Source organism: Hemitrygon akajei, chromosome 2 (assembly GCF_048418815.1).
Source record: "Hemitrygon akajei chromosome 2, sHemAka1.3, whole genome shotgun sequence".
NCBI lineage: Eukaryota > Metazoa > Chordata > Chondrichthyes > Myliobatiformes > Dasyatidae > Hemitrygon > Hemitrygon akajei.
Window position 1 is genome coordinate 97,845,595 of NC_133125.1, and position 20,335 is coordinate 97,865,929.

The following is a 20,335-nucleotide window of genomic DNA, read 5'->3' on the forward strand; positions in this document are numbered from 1 at the left end:
TAACACTCAGTTTTCTAGAAGGCAACTTTTGCATTATGGAATAATCCTTCCTAATTTCACCTCTACACACAGCTCCTCCATTCCACTCATCCACATTACTCAGTACAGTAGAAATGATCACTTCAGAAAGAAAACTAGTTAATGCAAGGCATATTTTTGAAGAAGTGTATTTGTTCAATAGCCATTAACTATTACTGGAGTTACCGATCTATGTTTCTCATATCCATTAAGGTTGGAAAAGTGATCAAACATCTTAAGCTTTTTTTTTATAAAGGATCATAACACAAAGAACATCTAAAGGATGGCTCCTTGTATTTGATTCCCTGCTCGTTTTAGACGTGTTCTTGAACAGTGGGACATATTATTACATTTGTACAATTAATCGCTAGTCTTTACTGAATTGAAGAGTGCAAATAGTAATTTAATGATAACATATTTCAGCTCTGCAATTTCCCACCTCCAGCCAAACCATAGATATTTTTGTCAGTTGTTAATTACTGTCATGTGGCTCTGACACATTTTTTTTAAATGACACAAACTGAAAGGTTTGAAGTCAGCTCCCACAGTGCTGTCTTCAGACACCTGGTGTGGCAGAGAAGGTTCCTCAGGACGGCAGAAGATAAAATGAATAACAAACAACATGGACTGAGACAGGCTAAGATGAAAGAGATCTAATCAGAATCATTTGCACCTTGATCACACAATACTCCGCTGTTAATTTTGCTGAAGCATTAGCAAAATAGAAAGTAGCAAGATCCAGAGAACAGAAAACCTTGCAAGAGAGCTGCAATTGTACATTTAAAATTGATCCTCTAAATCACTGAATTATATATAGCATTTATGTTATGAAATGGCCTGGGGAAACACTGAACACAACAGTATGTAGGATTATTTGGGGATCAGTAGCATGCCACATAGCATGTCTCCACCCTTCGGGATCTGCATGGGTGGATATAGTTCGGAGGAATAGATGGCTGAGAAAAACACAAAAAGCAAATCAAAATGTTTTGGGTTTTACAACAACTTTGCGGTACAAAGCCAACCATGAATATGAAAATTAAAATAAAATAAACTGCATAACCTGGAAACCTAAAGCAAAATGCTGACAATATTCAGCAGGTCAGGACACATCTACAGAAACTGAAACAGGGTTCATTTGACAGGTCAAAGACACCTCATCAGAAATTAAAATGACATAAAAAGAAGCTTGTAAAGCTGCAGGAAGTTTGGGGAGGGGGAGGTTTTTGATAGGTTTGAAACTGGGCTGGCCACGGGGATAAGTTCTATAAGGTTATCTGGTCAGCGAGCGAATGGAAGCGCTGAGAGAGTGAAAATCCAGCCGCTGCCTGGAAGGAGTTTGTGTGTTATTCCCGTAATGGCATGGGTTTCCTCCAAGTGCACCTGTTTCCTCCCACAGTCCAAGGCTGTACTGGTTAGTACATTAATTGGTCGTTGTAAATTGTCCCGGAATGCTGGGTGGTGCAGCTCAAAGGGTAGGAAGGACCTATTCTACGCTGTATCTCAATAAATTAGTAAATAAATAAACAGATTCTAAAAGAACCTAGATTAAAGAAAGTAGGCATTGGAAAATGGATCTTCTTCTTCAGTTGTCCATGAAAATCCGATGACGACGTCCACTCCTTTAACGGTGAGATCTTTGATGACTATATAGTCCTATCCTGGACCTACAAGTTCTATTGCAGGTGAGACATGTATATGTGGTAGTGGTGGTAGTGATGGCAACCATGGCTGCATTTCTCCTGGCTCTCCTCTGCTGTCTTCCGGTTTTTCTTTCTATCTCCAGAATATGAACCCCGTCCCTACCCAGCTGTTGCCAAGTGTTACAGTCAGCAGCAACATCCTCCAGGTCCTCACGTCTGATCTCGCACTTCCTTAAAGCATTCTTCATCTGATCCTTATAGTGCTTCTTCAGCCCTCCAGCTGAGCGTCGACCATGATGTAGCTGGCCGTATAACACTCTGCGGGGTAGCCGACATGGGGGCAACCTTATCATGTGCCCCAGCCATTGTAGCTGATGCTGGTGGTTAAGTCCAGCAAGCCAGGCTCATCATACTTACTGCCACTTTCCTAAGAGGGAAAGAAAGAAAAGAATATCTTACAGATACAGTAGATTACAGATACAGATTGAGAATTCAGGTTACCTAAAGTTGTAGAATTCTGTTGAATCCAGAATGATGAAACATGTACGAATGAAGCACAGGGTTATATCCCTCAAGCTTGTTTTAGGCCTCACTGTTATAGTACGGGAGACCACAGATCCATATGCTTGAGGAATAGCAGATCATCTACAATTTCACATGACTTGAAGTCCTAATGTCTGATCAATTTAAACTCCGGGCCAAATTGGAGAGGTCAGGTACAAACTGAATTGTAGCAGCAGGGTCCAGGCCCCAAAACTGTCCAAGAGTGAGGAATGACTAGATGTTTGGATGACTTAAGCGCTGGGCCAGACTGAAAAGGTTGGAGTGTTGGGACTGGGAGCGAGGATGGGCCAGTTCTGCTTGCTGTTTCATGACTTTTCCTCAGCTCTGCGCTGAACTGAGGCTGTGGCCTGCTCAGTCTGCAGTGATGCCTGGCTTTGTGCCCTTCAGTTCTGAATACTATTTGATTACTTCTACTGTTTTCAGGATTTTCTTTTCTCTCTGCGCATTGGGTGCTTGACTTTCTTTTGGGGTTTCTTTGTTTTGTGTCTGCCTGTAAGGGGATGAACCTCAAGATTGTGCAATGTATACAGAAACATTTGAAAATCTGCGGTTGCTGGAAACCCAAAGCAACACACAAAAAGTGCTGGAGGAACTCAGTGGATCAGGCAGCACTGATGGAAATGGATAAGTAGTCAATGTTTCAGGCCGATATCCTTCTTCAGGACGTTCTATACATACTTTGTATAATAAATGTACTTTGAACTTTGATAAGCAGCATTCACAAGAAAAAACGTAAGTTATGCACAAAATCATGATTTAGAACAAACAAAATAAAAATGTCTATTTTGGTGTAAAGTGGTAATAATTTTGTTAAACTCTACGGATTAGGGTTTTGCCAGTTGGTTCAAGAATTGAATGGTTGGAGGGAAGTAACTGTTCTTAACCCTGCTGGTGTGGGACTTCAGATTACTGTAACCCTTGTCTGATGGTAGCTGTGAAAAGATGGCATGTCCAAATGCTTGTGATCGTTGATGATAGATGTTGTCCCTTGAATGTAATTGCAATGGTACAGGGAGATGCACTCTCTACTGCTTCTTACATTGGAATCACTGAACCAGACCATGATGGAACCAGTACGGATACTTCCAACTGTACGTCTGCAGTAGTTTGTTTGAACGTTCGAGGATAAGCTGAACTTCCTTAACCTCCTAAGAAACTAAAGACACTGGCGCACTTCCCTTATGATTGTATCTATGTGCTGGGCCAGTGATCTGATATGTTAATGACACCTAATCCCATCTCCCAGCACACAGTCCATCCTCTGCATATTTATGCCCCCACGTAAGAGCCCCTTAAAAATGCCTGTATTACATCTGCCTCCACCACTACCTCTGGAATCGCACCTACCACTCTCAGTGTAAAGCAGAACTTGCCCTGCACATCTCCTTTGAACAAATCTAGGCAGTATCCTGTTAAACCTCTTTTGAACCCTCTCTATGGCTTCCACATCCTCCAATAAGGGGGCAACTGTGTTGTGTTGTACTAAATTTTGCAAAAATATTAGATGTAAGTCTGAACAATTCCAAATGACACTTCACCTCTTTGTGAGCTTGCAACATGTAAGATGCCTGTACAAGTTAAACATTGTAGGTTTGTTAAGTGTTTGCTAATAACAGCTAGTTTCTTTTTGACCTCAGGGCACCAATGGCATGAGAACAAAAGACCAAATAGTTTGTCCTTGTGTGTCTCACTATACTTTTGGATTGAACCCCCACTTATTGAGGCAGCTTTTGCTCAGTTCTTGGGATTTCACCTAGACCGAGGAATTGCGATTGATAGGTGCCTAGGACTGACCCAGGGTGATTCGGAATTCCCCCGATGACAGTAATAATCAAGTCTGCCAATGACAGCAACAATCAAGTGGAGGCTGAGAATTATGGGCCCAGAAATCTCTGAGGAAATCTTTGTAACCTACTACATAGCTTTTAGTAAGGCCTATTTGTGCTTTCTGTTTTATGATAATAAATTAGGCTTAAATTACTTTGTCATGCTTGTGCATATATTACCACATTTTCTGGACACTGGTATTGGTTTGGGTGTATTGTGAGTGATCAACCCAGCCCATCACAGCAAACAGAACCGAATGCAAAACTCTAACTGTGGACTAGACAGTTTTATAAACATACGTGACGCTGTGGTCATGTGAAATACTTCCCATATTCCATGCTTGTCCATTTCATGTCCTTTGAGCATGAGGGATGGCACAGTAGCATTGCACTTTGTGTAATGTTATTGCAGGACTAGCTTTAAGTTTGGGGTTCAAATCCAGCTGCTGTCTGTAAGGATTTTGTATGTTCTACCCATGACTGCATGGTTTTCCTCCAGGTCCTCTGACTTCAAGTCAAGTCAAGTCAAGTCAACTTTTAATGTCATTTCGACCATAACTGCTGGTACAGCGCATAGTAAAAATGAGACAACGTTTTTCAGGACCATGGTGTTACATGACACAGTACAAAAAACTACACTGAACTATGTAATAAAAAAAACAACACAGGGAAAGCTACACTAGACTACAGACCTACACTGGACTGCATAAAGTGCACAAAAACAGTGCAGGCATTACAATAAATAATAAACAGGACAGTAGGGCAAGGTGTCAGTCCAGGCTTTGGGTATTGAGGAGTCTGATAGCTTGGGGAAAGAAATTGTTACATAGTCTGGTTGTGAGAGCCCGAATGCTTCGGAGCCTTTTCCCAGACGGCAGGAGGGAGAAGACATTGTATGAGGGGTGCATGGGGTCCTTTATAATGCTGTTTCCTTTGCAGATGCAGCGTGTAGTGTAAATGTCCGTGATGGCAGGAAGAGAGACCCCGATGATCTTCTCAGTTGACCTCACTATCCGCTGCAGGGTCTTGCGATCCGAGATGGTGCAATTTCCGAACCAGGCAGTGATGCAGCTGCTCAGGATGCTCTCAATACAACCCATGTAGAATGTGATGAGGACGGGGGGTGGGAGATGGACTTTCCTCAGCCTTCGCAAAAAGTAGAGACACTGCTGGGCTTTCTTTGCTATGGAGCTGGTGTTGAGGGACCAGGTGAGATTCTCCGTCAGGTGAACACCAAGAAATTTGGTGCTCTTTACGATCTCTACTGAGGAGCCGTCGATGTTCAGCGGGGAGTGGTCGCTCTGTGCCCTCCTGAAGTCAACAACCATCTCTTTTGTTTTGTTCACATTAAGAGACAGGTTGTTGGCTCTGCACCAGTCCCACATTCCAAAGATGTATGGGTTAGGCTCAGCAAATTGTGGGCACGTTGTGTTGACAAAAGCATGGTGACACTTGCAGGCTGTCCCTCGCACATCTTCGACACATTTCACCTGGATGTTGTGATGCTTTAATGTACATGTAATGAATAAAGCTAATTTAATCATAAACATAAGAAAGTCTGCAGATGATGGAAATCAGTCCCGAAGAAGGGCCCTGACCCAAAATGCCGACTGTCTATTCATTTCTATAGATGCTGCCTGACCTGCTCAGTAGCTCCAGCACTTTGAGTGTGAAGCTAACCTGATTGTTACCTCCTTTGAAATGCAAATCTTTAAATGGCAATTGAACCTCTTTCTAGGAAGAGAACGACAGCAATTCGGTCACACTTGCTGAGATGGAGGTTGCGAATAATTCACAAATCTGATCTCAAGTGTGGTGTATGGGAGTCTATTATTGTTTCATAAAGATTATGTTACTGCATTTCGAATGTCTCTATTGTCAAAATCAATGACGTTTGCTGGCATTTGCATCTCAAAGTAGCTGTGTGATGTAAGAGAGCATTCCGAAAGGACTGCTCAGGCAGTATCTGTGAACAGAGATACACCGTGGATAACATTTAACATTCGAGTCTCTTCAGCAGAACCAGGAAAGAGAAAGCTTGTAAATCTTAGGAAGCAGAGAAAGTGAAGGGCTGGGTGTTGGCGGTGGAACAAAGTGAATATCTTGGATAAGGTGAGACCGGACGCCTGGAAAAGCACTATTGAGACCAACATTGATACTGTGTAAAGATACTTCATTGGAGATGATTCAGAGAAAACTTAGTGAGATGTTCCCAGATAAGGAAGGGGGAGGGGCTAGGGGAGTTTCAAGGAAAAAAACAAACCAGCTGAGACTCTATTCTTTGAAGTTTAGAGTAATGAGATACAATTCCACAAATTCTATTATAATGTGTGTAGACTAGGTAAATGCTAGGAAGATTCTTCATCTTATGGAAGAGTCCAGAACCAGAGAGCATAGGTAGCAAGGCATTGCCCAATTAAAATTAAGATGGGGAAATTTTCCTTATTTGTCAGAAGGAGCTATGGGGCAGAGTAATTGGGTATGCTTAAGATTGAGATACAGTCGGCCCTCCTTATCTGTGGGGGATTGGTTCCGGGACTCCCCACGGATATCAAAAAACACGGATGCTCAAGTCCCTTATTTAACCTGTCTCAGTGCAGTGGACTTTAGGACCCAGCGGAGCTCCAGACCTTATTTAACCTGTCTCAGTGCAGTGGACTTTAGGACCCGGCAGAGCCCAAGAACCGCCGTCCGTGGCTGCTGCTGAATCCACAGTGTTTCTGTTCCGTTGACAGAAAATGATCAAGATTGAAAATAAAGTGGAAATAATAAAGTGATTGGAAAGAGGTGAAACACCATCTGTCATTGGAAAAGCATTAGGCTACAGTTGGTCAACGATCGGAACAATTTTAAAGGATAAAGTGAGAAAAATGGAGCATGTGAAATGCCCTGCCCCAATGAAAGCTACAATTATTACTAAGCAACGCAGTGGTTTAATTATTGGAATACATACATTTCTTAAGTGTTTTATATGCATAGAAAGGTAGAATATATACTATATACTAAGACAAACGTTTGACTGGCGCTAAATAATACCAGATGTACCTGTTCCAACTTACTTATAATACTTAATACAAAGTAAGTGCTATGTAATTAGTTGTTACACTGTATTGTTTAGGGAATAATGACAAGAAAAAAGACTGTACATGCTCAAACAACGAGTGCTGGAGAAAAAACTTAAGTTTTTTCCTCGATCTCGATCCGCGGTAACCTATGCTCATCCTCCCGTATACTTTAAATCATCTTTAGATTACTTATAATACCTAATACAATGTAAATGCTATGTAAATGGTTGTTATACTGTACTGTTTAGGGAATAATGACAAGAAAAAAAGGTTTGTACATGCTCAAACAACAAGTGCTGGAGAGAGAACTTCCGTGTTTTCCCGATCCACAGTTGGTTGAATCCACGCATGTGGAACCCACGGATAAGGAGGGCCGACTGTACATAGATTTCTAATTAGTAAGGGTTAAGCAAAAAGGTCATTCAAGTGGAATTGAGGAACATTTGATGAGCCACGATCCTGTTGAAAGGTGGAGCAGGCTTGAGGGCTGAGTGACTGTCTGTTGTTGCTGTTACTGGTGATCTTGTGATCTTCACTCCAGAACGGAAAAACGCAAGATAGCTCTCTATGAATTTATAAAACATGAAGTAACCATTGGAGATCTGATTTAGCTGCACCAAATTCATTACAAACATATATGGATATATCACATACACATCCCCTCACACACACACAAACACACAAATATGTACAGACAGATGAAAATATCACTTCTGCCTTATCCTCTCTGGTTCCCTCCCCTAAATGGTTCCCTAAGTTATCTATCCTCTCAGCTGAAGAAGATGAAGAAGTGGAGTCATCAGGACGATATCATGACAGTGTTGTTTTAGCAGGCTTTCTTGCTTTTACGAGGCTGAGTTGCTAGCTCAATGCTCAACCCAGCACGGCTGGAAAGCGTGCAAGGGAGCCGGCTGGATTCGATCTTGTGAGCCTCTGCTCCGAAGTCCGGGGCTGATGCCACTACACCATCAGCCGGCCATCCTCTCAGCTTACTCAGCCCTTTAATTTCCTCCCTTCTACTCATCACACCTCTGTATTTTCCACCTTTCCTTAACAGTTTCCTTTCTGCTCATGTCCTGCCTCCTTCACTATATCTCCTTCAATGTCCCCTCCACACACTTTTGCCACTGAAGACAATGTTATTGAGGTGCCATATATAATGAACGAAAGTAATAGGAGACATATGGTCTCCAGATGCTGCAGTGCAGTGCAGTATAATGGGGATAGCATGTGTGCAACAATAGTACATAGTCATAGTCCACAGACGTGAATGGTGAACTTGGTTTGATCGTGCAATAGAATGAACATTACACGTGGATACTATAGTGAATTTGAGCACTATGACAAGTTTAGCGTCATGACAGGTGAAGTTAAGCACAAGTCAGTAGCTGGAAAGATATGTAACTCTGCTTTGTACCTCTGTTTCAAAGTGGATAGGAAAGTGCTCCTTCCTGCAAGGGTGGTGAGAGGGCGGCATGTTGGCATACAAGACTAAGTTGCTAGCTCGACACTCAACCCAGCACGCATGGAAAGCGTGCAAGGGAGCCGGCTGGATTCGAACTCGGGAGCCTTCGCTCCGAAGTCCAGTGCTGATGCCACTACGCAGAATGCTTAGTGGTTAGCAGAATGCTTTACAATACTAGTGACCCAGGTTCAGTTCCCGTCGCTGCCTGTAAGGAGTGTGTACGTTCTCCCTGTGACTGCATGCATTTTCTCTGGATGCTGTGGTTTCCAAGGACGTACTGGTTGATAGGTTCATAGGTCATTGTAAATTATCCTGTGAGTAGGCTAGGGTTAAATCGTGGAATTGCTGAATGGTGTGGCTCAGAGGGCCAGGAGGGCCTACTCCGCACTGTATCCCAATAAATAAATAAACCTCTGAAATTTTCTACCATGGAAGGCTGTGGAGTCTCGATCATACAGATCCATTTTTGAATACCAGGCAACTGAGAGCTAAGGAGAATGGTACAAAACAGGCGAGGAAGCCCGAGGCAGAACAGCTGTGGATCTTATTGAATGCCAGGACAGGCTTGAAGAGCTGATTAATTTATTCTTGTCCTTAAGGTATGAGTGGACAGGACATTTGTAATAATAAGCAGGGTTGGGACAGCAGTTTAAAATGCCACCTGATTGCTTGAGACTTTCGTGGAAATAGGAAGCACTAGCAATACAGTGCAGTAGACCCACTTACAGAGATGTTCAGGAAACATTCACATTTTTTACATTCCAGCCCAACTCCTAGTATCAAGGATAATTTATACGTCCTGCTATAGAGTCTGTGGTATCATGCTTGAAATAATCCTCAACTCAATAATAATTGGCTGGAAGATAAAAGATTTCAAATTTAAGGATTATTTTAAAAACATTCAACTCTTGTAGACATTGATATTTGCTCTGGAACATCTCATCGTAACACAATTGCTACAATGTGTGTACTATAAATAGTGCTGTCTAAAGCTCTCTTTGGACTTGCCTGCAGCTGTGAAACTGGAGGTTCGCTTCAGACTGAATTTAAATTGAAGCTGAACAATCATATCATGTATTGGGCTCATGAGCTGAATAGGGGTCGTCCATGCTATAAACCCTGAGCAATCACATTCACTTAGGAAATCACATGAAATGAATGTATTCTCAGGGGGAATAAAGTATAAACAGGGTTTAAGTCACAGTTTTACTAAAGCTTCATTGAAGGATCTCACCATAATAAACAGGAAGCTTTTTTTGATCTTCCAGTTCCTCCAGAGGAAAAAGAGTCTCTTCGGGTTAAAATCACTTCAAGTGTTGCCTGTGCTCTGAGATGAGATTGGGTAAATGTTTTTTTTAAAATCATTTACAAGTAATGCAGTAGAATTAGTGCTGACTTTTAACGCAATCCTGATCATTACTCAACTGGCAATAGAACAGCAAGGAAACAGACTTCAGCATTTAATGATGCACCCAGGCAGAAAATGGGCTCAAAATAGTCCAATTCATGGCCAATAACATCAGAATCTTACCTTGTGCCATATTGGTCCAGGCAGTTTGGAGACTTTGCTGGAATTTGCCTAAAGCAAGGCTTCTCTGGTAAAGATGCTGATAGGAACCTATTGCCTGTTTTGAAATTGGAATTTATTTTACCCAAATCTCAGTGAAGTGTAATGACTAATAACACGGCATAATTTTGGTAGTAGAGGTGTGGAAGGAGTAAGAAAAGACAGTTAGGAGGGGGCAGATATTGCTTGCTGGTGGTCTAAATTTTGAGGATAGGAGAATCTGCCTTTGTTGGTAGGCTGCATGTAGAAATGTTAATCCTAAACAAAGCAGATTTGAGTAAAATGGTAAGCTCTTTCCCTATTGAATTGCAGTTGTGGTTCTTGTTCAAGAATGTCTTTACCATCATTCTAATTATCTGTACAGTCTTGGAATGGGCTCGAAGACTGAGTTAATTTACAAGCCCAGGAGGTTCGCCGCAGTTTAATCCATAATGAAAAGGTAATATTGCAAAAAGGTGGTCACACTTATTCTGTGATCAATCAAGTGAGCGGTGGATGGATTTTTAACAAAATGCTTTATACAAAGCATTATAATTCTCTGCAACACACACAAAGTGCAGGAGGAACTCAGCAGGTCAGACAGCTTCTATGGAAATGAATAAACAGTCAACGTTTCAGGCTGAGACCCTTCAGGAATGCGAAGGAAGGGAGAAGATGCCGGAATAAAAAGGTGTGGTGTGGAGGGGAAGGAAGCTAGCTAGAAGGAGATAGGTGAACACAGATGGAATGAGATACATTCCAGTGGACTGGAAAATAAGGAATCTGATAGGAAAAGAGAGTGGGCCATGGGAGAAAGGGAAGGAGGAGGGGTCCCAAGGGGAAGTTGTGGACAGGTGAGAAGAAGTAAAAGGTCAGAGTGAGCAATAGAGGAAGTGGGGTGGGGGGGGGGGAGATGGAATTTATTTACAGAAGGAGAAATTGTTATTTATGCATAAACAAGAGAAAATCTGTTTGTGCTGGAAATCCAAGCAACACACACAAAATACTGGAGGAATTCAGCAGGCCATGCAACATCTATGAAAAAAGTAAACAGTCGACATTTCAGGCCGAGACCTTTCATCAGAACTGGCATGAATTGATATTCATGCCACTAGGTTGGAGGCTACCCAAAAGTAATACAAGTTGTTGCTCATAATTCCCTACTGACATAGAGGTGGGATATGACTGGAAAAAGGTAAAGTATGACAATCTTAGCTCAGATTTAAGAAAAGAACTAAGCTACATTATATAAAAAATTGCAAAAGATCAAATTATGCAACAAATGTTGTGTATGTTGATTTCTTACACCGGAACATTAAAAATTCTTCATGCTCAGACTTATGCATTATAATTGGCTTAGTTGGCCAATCTAAACATAAGCTCAACATGCGAATGATACATTTGGAATGGATTATGATGAATATGTTTACAAGATCTGCAAGGTACACAAAGCAGAGTCTTCAGTCCAGGCAGGAATTTGTTCTTGTGTTCCATCCCAATTTCTTTTGAAGGCTTTGATTTATTATATTGGTTCAGGCATTAATTAATGTCCTCCATTTGTACCTCCTTCAGAGGCTTGCACTTTCCAATTTATCGGATAAAAGACAACATTCTTACCTCAGATTTTAAATATTTGCACAGTGCCATTGAGGCCTTATTGTATAAACATAAACATTGTTTTAAAACCCTTATGTGGGTCACTTATCCCCTCTGGGAAAATCCAGGATGAAACCCTTCTAAATTCCTCACCTTTGGATTAAATGCAGCAAATTCCGTGGTTATATTCTTGGAAGTCAGCCCAGAGCTAAAACACAAGAAGAAACAGCTTGAGGAATAAGAGGGAGATCACATTCATATGAATTGCATCCTGAAGCACTTGGGCAAGAAGTACCTACAGGTGTCCTACAGTTCATCATGCCTGTTTTCTTCTCTTCAGGTCTCTAGTTTCAGGAAGCAGATGGTTTGCTAATGATAGTAAGGCAAAGTCAAGGGGACGAAGGTGATACCGAATATGGAAATCAGGTGGTAAATGCTTCAATGCTTCATAAAGATGATCAAACGTAAAAACTTTGCCCATCCATTTACAAAGTGTACGTAGAGCAGTCCAGGTGGCTGTGGTCTAATTATCTTGTTTTTATCTCTCTCTTTCTGAAAGTGTGGAGGACACTCCCTCCCTATATATAGTTGTATGTTATCTTGCATAAAATATCCTGATGTTTTTAATAAAGGTTGATCGCTACAACTGGAAGGTGAATGGATCTATAGTTAATTTTAAGAATCAGGTTGACTTCCTCCTAATCTGCCAACTCTAACAGTGCATGACAAACTGCACAGATATTAAGGTGATTTAAGTTGCCAGTGGAAAGTGACAAATAGATGTCAGCGATAATGGTATATGTTCAGACTCCCACATAACAAACTAAAGTGTTTTACAGCACTTATGATTAGTTTAAATACAATACTGATGAGCCAGTGAATCTCTCCAAGAGATATCCAAACTTGTCCCATTCCTCCACAATTGATGTGCATGGTGAAATGACTCAAGACTCAACAATGTCTCTCCTCTCCTCACCTTTGTTCCCATTCTTCAGCACTTCAACCCTTCAATATCTCTGTACTTCTTCATCTTATAGCTTCTTGTTTTAAATTCACTATTTATGATCATGACTACAGCTGTCTAAGCCTTAGATTGGCCTTGCTTAATGATTTTTTTGTATTTTTAACTCATTGTCCGTTTTTAATACACACTTTAAACCCTGCCACTAAATGATATTTTGACCAACTTGTCTTCCTCTAGAGGAGGTAGCCAAGAGGGTGAATGAAGATAGACCAGTGAATGTTATATGTATAGCAAGGCCTTTGACAAGGTCCCTCACGGCAGGCTAGTCTGGAAGAACAGATTGGATGGGATCTATGGGGCAAATGGCAGATTGGTTCATATTTGGCTCAATGGTAGGAAGCAAAGGGGATGGCCGAAAACACAAGAAAGTCTGCAGTTGCTGAAAATCCGAAGCCACGCACACGAAATGTGGTAGCAACACAGCAGGTCAGGCGGCATCTACGAAAATGAGCAGATAGTTGATGTTTTGGGCTGGGATCTTTCTTCAGGACTGAGGAGGAAGATTCAAAGGTTCAAAGGTCCAATTTAATGTCAGAGAAATGTATACAATATACGTCCTGAAATGCTTTCTCTTCGCAGGCATCCATGAAAACAGAGGAGTGCCCCAGAGAATGAACGACAATTAAACATGAGAACCCCAAAGTCGTCCACCCATCTCCCCCTCCTGCGTGTAAATGGCAGCAAGCAATGATCCCCCCTCCCTCCCCAGCAATAAAAAAGCGCACTTGCTACCAAGCACAAGCGTAAGCTAGACGATAGCATAGACACAGACTTGCAGTTACCCCAAAGACTTTCGCATTTCTTCCGGCATTTGACAAACCACAGGTTCTCTTTCTCCCTAATAAAGGAGAGGGAGGTGTCCCCCATTTTCACAGCGGGCGGGAGACATAACAACAACCTGCTGGTTTAAGATATTAAAGATGCGTTTCTTCGCTTTTTACGAGCTCTGTACCTGAAGATCGTAAAGATCTCGGGTCTTCGGTTCCACAGCGAAAGATCTTCCCCAACGACACATGAGTCTCCTGCTGCAACACCGACCCTTGATCCAGAGCCGCGAGATCTTAGGCTTCCAAGTATGAGCAAGACTCTCAGGCCAAACCCTTGACATGTCAAACAACAATGGCCAGTCCTGAAACCCTGAGAACGGGTCCCATTCCAGCGAAGTGTACATGTAACTCCAGGTCGGGGTCTTCAAAAGAACCCTGAAAGGGAAAAATAAAGATATTAAAGATGTAAATAGAGCTGTTTCCGAAGATGCAAGCAAAGGAGTTGCTGTTTAGCGCCATCTTAACTCTGCCTTCTAAGGAATGGGGAAAATGCCAGAATAAAAAAGATGGTGGGAGAGGAAGGAAAGTAGCTGGAAGGTCAAATATTGCTTCTCAGAACACAGGCTTGCATCTCGAGGGGGTCAGTGTTGGAAACCTCTTTGTAATTTATATAACTTATTTGGATGCTAATATACAATGGGTGGTTAGTTAATTTGCAGATGATATTGTTTGGACATTCACGAGTTATGGTGCATAGCAAATACTAATTTCAACAACAGCCAGTCTTCAAAACTAATGTGGTTTGTAGATTGAATTTAAAATGCAGCTCTGAATAATGGTCTTCCTGGAGCTGCATTTTGGGGCTGATTGCAAACAAAAGAAACACTCCATTTGACCCCAGAGGCCTGAATATGCATGAATGTAGCCCAGTGTCAGTGGGAATTAACATTCATTTAGGGTGTCTGGAGTGTGGGTGTGAAGAAATAGATGTTTGAAAACTATATGTAATTCAAAGGAAGCATTGTACAAACGTTTGTAGATAGATTGCAACTATAGCATTGTCCTGCTGGCACCTTTGATCTTTAGTATATGAAAATGTCATGCAATATTGGATCAGTCAGGCCTCTTCTTCCAAGAGTGTCTTGAGTATGATGTTGGCTGCTTGTTTTGCTTAATAAAGATTTCAATATCCACCAGCTTCAGTGACTCTCTAGTGACTTTGTTGACAATCACAACAATACCACAGTAGGTGATGGTGAAAATTATGAAAATTACAGGTAATCTTGAGCAGCTAGGTTTGTGGGCTGAGGACTGGCAAGTGGTTTTCAATCAAATAAATGTTGACGTAATGCATCTTGGGAAGTTAAGCCAGAGTAGTACTTATACAGTGCAAGTGGTGTCACATGTAGATAGGGTGGTGAATAATATGTTTGGCTTGCTGGCCTTCATCATTCAGGCACTGAGTATAGGAGTTGGGAAGTTATGTTGCAGTTATCTAAAATACTAGTAAGACCACACTTTAAGTGTTATGTACAGTTTTGTTCAGTATTATTATAGAAAATTATATAATATTGTAGAAAATATATCATTAAACTAGAAAGTGCAGAAAAAATTTACCTCCAGGATTCCCAACCTGGGACCATGGGCCCCTCAGCTAATAGTAGGAGTCCATGGCATAAAAAAGGTTGGGAACCCTTGATTTACCAGGATGTTGCATGTCTTGGGGATTAAATTGCAAAGATTATGACCTATTACACTGGAACACAAGAGTTTATGGGGTGGCCTGAATGGTATATAAGATAATGAGGAGTATAGACAGTGTGAAAACACGTTATCTTTTTACCAGGGAAGGGTTGCTAAAAACAAGTTTAAGATCGGAGGCTAGAGATTTATAAAGGACATCAGGGGCAGCTTCTTCATGTAAAGGGTGGTGCATATTTGAAATGAGTTGCCCAGAACAGTGGCTGTCATGGGCAATCAGCAAAATTTAAAACCCATCTAAATAAGTCCATGGAAAGGAGAGGGTTTGAAGGACATGTGCCAACTGTGGGCAAGAAAGGGTGTGCTCACACTGGAAATGGTTCAAAGGCAGTTCACAAAAATTATTCTGGGATTATCCTATGAAGAGCGTTTGATGGTTCGAGGCATTCACTGGAACTCATTAAAGCCTATCGAATGTAGAAGGGCCTCAACAGAATCAATTTGGAGAGGATGCTTTCTTGTGGTGGGGGAGTCTAAGGCTAGAGGACACAACTTCAGAATAGAGGGATGTCCATTTAGAACAGAAATAAGGAGGAATTTCCTGAACCAGAGAGTGGTGAATCTTTGGAATTCTTTGCCACAGGAGGCTAGGTCATTAAGGCAGAGGGTGATAGATTCTTGATTAGTCTGGGCATGAAGGGATTTGGGGAGAAGGCAGGAGACTGAAATGGTCGAATTCTGTTCCTATACCTTATGATCTTATGGTCTTATGCTAGAAACACTGTTGATATGTAGGAGTATGGGCCGAAAGGCCTGCTTTAATGCTCTCTGATTCTTAACTGCCATGCTTTCTCATTAAGAGCTTTGGTGTCATGTTTTGTTTACCTCATTGAACATTGTTGAAGCCAATTCTGCTTTTGAAATGCTTTTGTGAGGTTTTTGTATGAGTCAATTAAAATGATTGTAGTTCGTCATAAGTTTTCAACAATAAGATTAGGCAAAAAGTAACAAACACAAAATGCTGAAGGAACTCAGCAGGTCAGGCAGTATTGATGGAAATGAGTGAACAGTTGATATTTCAGGCCGAGACCTTGTCCTGAAGAAGGGTCTCAGCCCAAAATGTCGACTGTTTATTCATTTCCATTGATGCTGCCTGGCTTTCTGGGTTCCTCCAGCATTTTGTGTGTGTTGCTTTGGGTTTCCAGCATCTGCAGTTTTTCTCTTGTTTGACATTGAACAAAAAGCACCTTTTCTTCAGGTTGAAATTAATAGTTTACTTAACTACATAAACAGTTCTGCAACAAATGTTGCATTGTTAAAATGACAAAATAGACTTTAATTGTTTGCAATATAAAGTTAATGAATCTGTATTGTTCCCAACAAAATGGATATTCTCATTTATTTATTACTGAAAAAAATGCCAATATTCTTTAAAACAAAATCATTAATTTCATTTCATGTACAAAATTAAAAAAATGTAATTCCTAATAAACACAAGAAATTCTGCGGATGCTGGAAATCCAAAACAATACAAGGCCTTATTTTGTCTTTGGGACATCTCAAAATACTTCATGGAAGACAATTTGAACTGGAATTGCTGTTGTCATGTAGCCAATTTGTGCACAGTTACTTATTTTTTTATTGAGATACAGCATGGAACAAGCCCTTCTGGCCCTTTGACCTATGCTACCCAACAGTCCCTTGATTTAATCCCACCCTAATCACGGGGCAATTTACTCCGACCAATGAACCTACCAACTAGTATTTCTTTGGAATGTGGAAGGAAACCCGCATGGTCATGGGGAGAATGTATGAACTCCTTACAGGCTGCGGCGGGAAATTAGATAGATAGATAGATAGATAGATACTTTATTCATCCCCAAGGGGAAATTCAATGTTCCTCCAGTATGATATCACATAAACACAAGACAGACCAAGACTAACTGACCAAAAAACCACATAATTATAACATACAGTTACAACAGTGCAAAGCAATACCATAATTTGATAAGAGCAGACCATGGGCACGGTAAAAAAAGTCTCAAAGTCCCAGATAGCCCATCATCTCACGCAGATGGCAGAAGGAAGAAACCTCCAACGTGGCAAAACTTCCCGATGCAGCCTCTGGAAGCACCCGAGCACAGCCAACTGTGAGTCCGTCCGAAAACTTCCGACAACTTCGTGCCTCCGACCAGCCCTCCGACACCGAGCACCGAGCACCATCTCTGCCGAGTGCTTCAACCCCGGCTCCGGCCACCAAGCAACAGGCAAAGCCGAGGATTCGGGGCCTTCCTCTCTGGAGATCTCTCCGATCGCTCAGTAGCAGCGTCAGCAGCACAGGCATGTCAGAAGTTTCGCCAGATGTTCCTCCGTGCTTCACACATCCGTCTCAATCAAATCAGGATTGTGCACGGCCCCTACTTACAGATAACGGATATTCCTTACTGGAGTGGCCGCTGCGCCCTGCGTCGTCGCGCCGCCATCTTGAGGCTACTAATCTGTTTTAGTGTCATTAGCTGCTGGTTGAGTAATGGCCAGGGCACAAGAAGAAACACATTTAAAAGCCCTTCTGGGAATTTTGATATCCCCTCAACAGACATCATTCTACGTTGATTGACGAGTTAAATCAGTGTTGGTCCAGGCACTGTGTTTAATACCAGAGTGTGAACAAGGAGGGTTACCAGTTGTCAAGTGCTACCAGTTGGCTCAAACTAACAAGAGGTATGCCAATGAGATCACAGATAGATCTAAAGGTGCACAAGAAGTGAGAGAAGCAGGAAGCAGAAGAACATGGCAAAGAAAATGATGAGGCAAAGCTGTGGAAAGATTTGAATACACCAGTCATTATTTTCATTGGTAGTTGGAGAATTAGTCCACCAATAGATTGCAGTTTCTGATTTCTTTATGTAATACCCTGGTTCATATTTTTACTGTTATGCTGAATGTATTTCATTTTGGCAATTCTCTGAGAGTAGCTTGTTCTTAACTTGTTCCATTTTCAGCTTATGTTTGGGTTATTGCTGAAGATTAAAGATGAGGAGAAATGTGTGTCATTCAATTAGGATTTAGAGGTTTCTCTGGTGAGGGACTAAGGTTGGGTTTGGGGCTTGTTCGAGAGGAGATGAGGAGGGAAGACGCTGGGGAGAGGAAGTCATAGGATTCGACCTGGGGCAGGACTGTGATTCAACAAAGCCCAGAGTGAGGTCCATTGAGGATCCATTGACTTGGAGAAACAGTGAGCTCCAGCTTGTGCACATTAGTCTGTTTCATTAAAATGGGCCCTTTTCTTTTTTTTGTTCTTTTCTTTACTAACCCTTTAGTCAAATTAAGAATCATAAAGATAATCTTTTAATCGTATGCAGTGCACTGCCTGTTACTTAGTGGCACTAATTTGTAGCAGGGTATTGAATTACACAGCATCCACACAAACAAGGGGCTTGGGGTGGGAGCGTGCCTCAACCTCACAAGTTTGGTGAGGCTGGAGGTTACCTGCCCTAGACTTACACAGCCGAGGAAACCAGGGTGTTTCATTTGTATTGCATGAGCCCATGAAATCTGATTTATTTATCCTACCGTCTCTTTAATGTTGCTGCCCTGAAAAGCAATTATAATACAGTCGTCTGCCCATCGGCCTCATATTAGACCTGAAACTCAGTAAGCAGCACTGGAACCTCTAGATGATATCACAATACAACACAAGTAATGTAGAAATAAAGGACACAATGTGGGCTGTGAAAATATATCCCTGCACCAAAAATACCACCAACAGTTTGTCCTGGTTAAGTCATGACGATGCCAGAAACAGGAAAGCACAAGGCTTTCCTTTCTTTACAAGGCTAAGGGAATTCAACATGAGCACGACGAATCTTACCAGTTTTTACAGATGCACCATAGACAAGACCTTCTTTGAATGCATTACAGCTTGGTATGGCAACTGCTCTGCCCAAGACCACAAGAAGCTCTCAACACAGCTCAGGAACTACCTCTCCGTGGACTCTATCTACATTCCCTGCTACCTCAGGAAAGCACATAGCATAACCTTGGTCATTCTCTCTTCTCCCTCCCATCAGGCAGAAGACAGAAATGTTGGAGAGAATGTACCAAGGACAGGTTTGATCCCACTGTTATCAACTCTTGACCTGACCTCTTAGACACAATAAGATCTTAATCCTCCAATCTACCTCCTCTTGACGCTTGCATATACTCTGTAAGAGGAATAATTGACAATCTCTTTTCCTTTCCACTACCTCAATTCACATATATTATGTGTGGCCTGATCTACCTAGACAGCTAAAAAGTAAAGCTTTTCTGTAATATTGTATATGTGATGAAAATAATATCTTGGATTAATTGAGTATTATTAATTTTGCAAAGTATCTCAAGGTGCTTGGGGAGCAACTTTAAAGTGTGTTTTACAGTGTTTTGTGATTAATTCATAATCATGTGTAATCACCTAGTTCATTAGTTGCTAAATGATTTAATTTGTTATTTTTCATTCATGAAACAATCTTACAAAAAGTATGAATTATTACCTGTGTATCAGCCTGATTTATTGGGCAGCCCACAGGTCTTGTAATTGGAATTTTACAGATTGCAATACCTACATTTGAACTTCAGGTGAGCATAATGTTACTCAATGCTTTGAGTCTTTGATAAGGGATTAATGGGTTCGCAAATCAATCTGCAAAATATTGACTGAGTGGTCAGGTATCACTCGCTTGACCCAATGACTTGGGTGAGTTTTGACAACTATAGAGCTTTCTTGCCCATTCTTTATATCTCTCAATTCCTATTTGACAGGAAGATATTTGTGTTTCTTTTCTTTGATAGCATTTCAAGACAGTATATTGTAAAGGAGTGTTCATTTCCATAACTCTTGCTGGAAAGTCTTTCAATTTTTTTCTTAGACAAATGCCATTTACCCTTACAAGCAGATCCAAGTTAAGATACTTATCAATTATAACAAACTTTTGTGTTCTTTGCATCTCAGTTATAGTCCCCAAAAACATAATTCCCAATCACATGGACCCACTTGTCATTGTTTACACCCATAGTAGAAATTTAATTTGTTTTGGAACCACCCTTCTATATTTATTTTTATTGAGATGCATCATGGAATA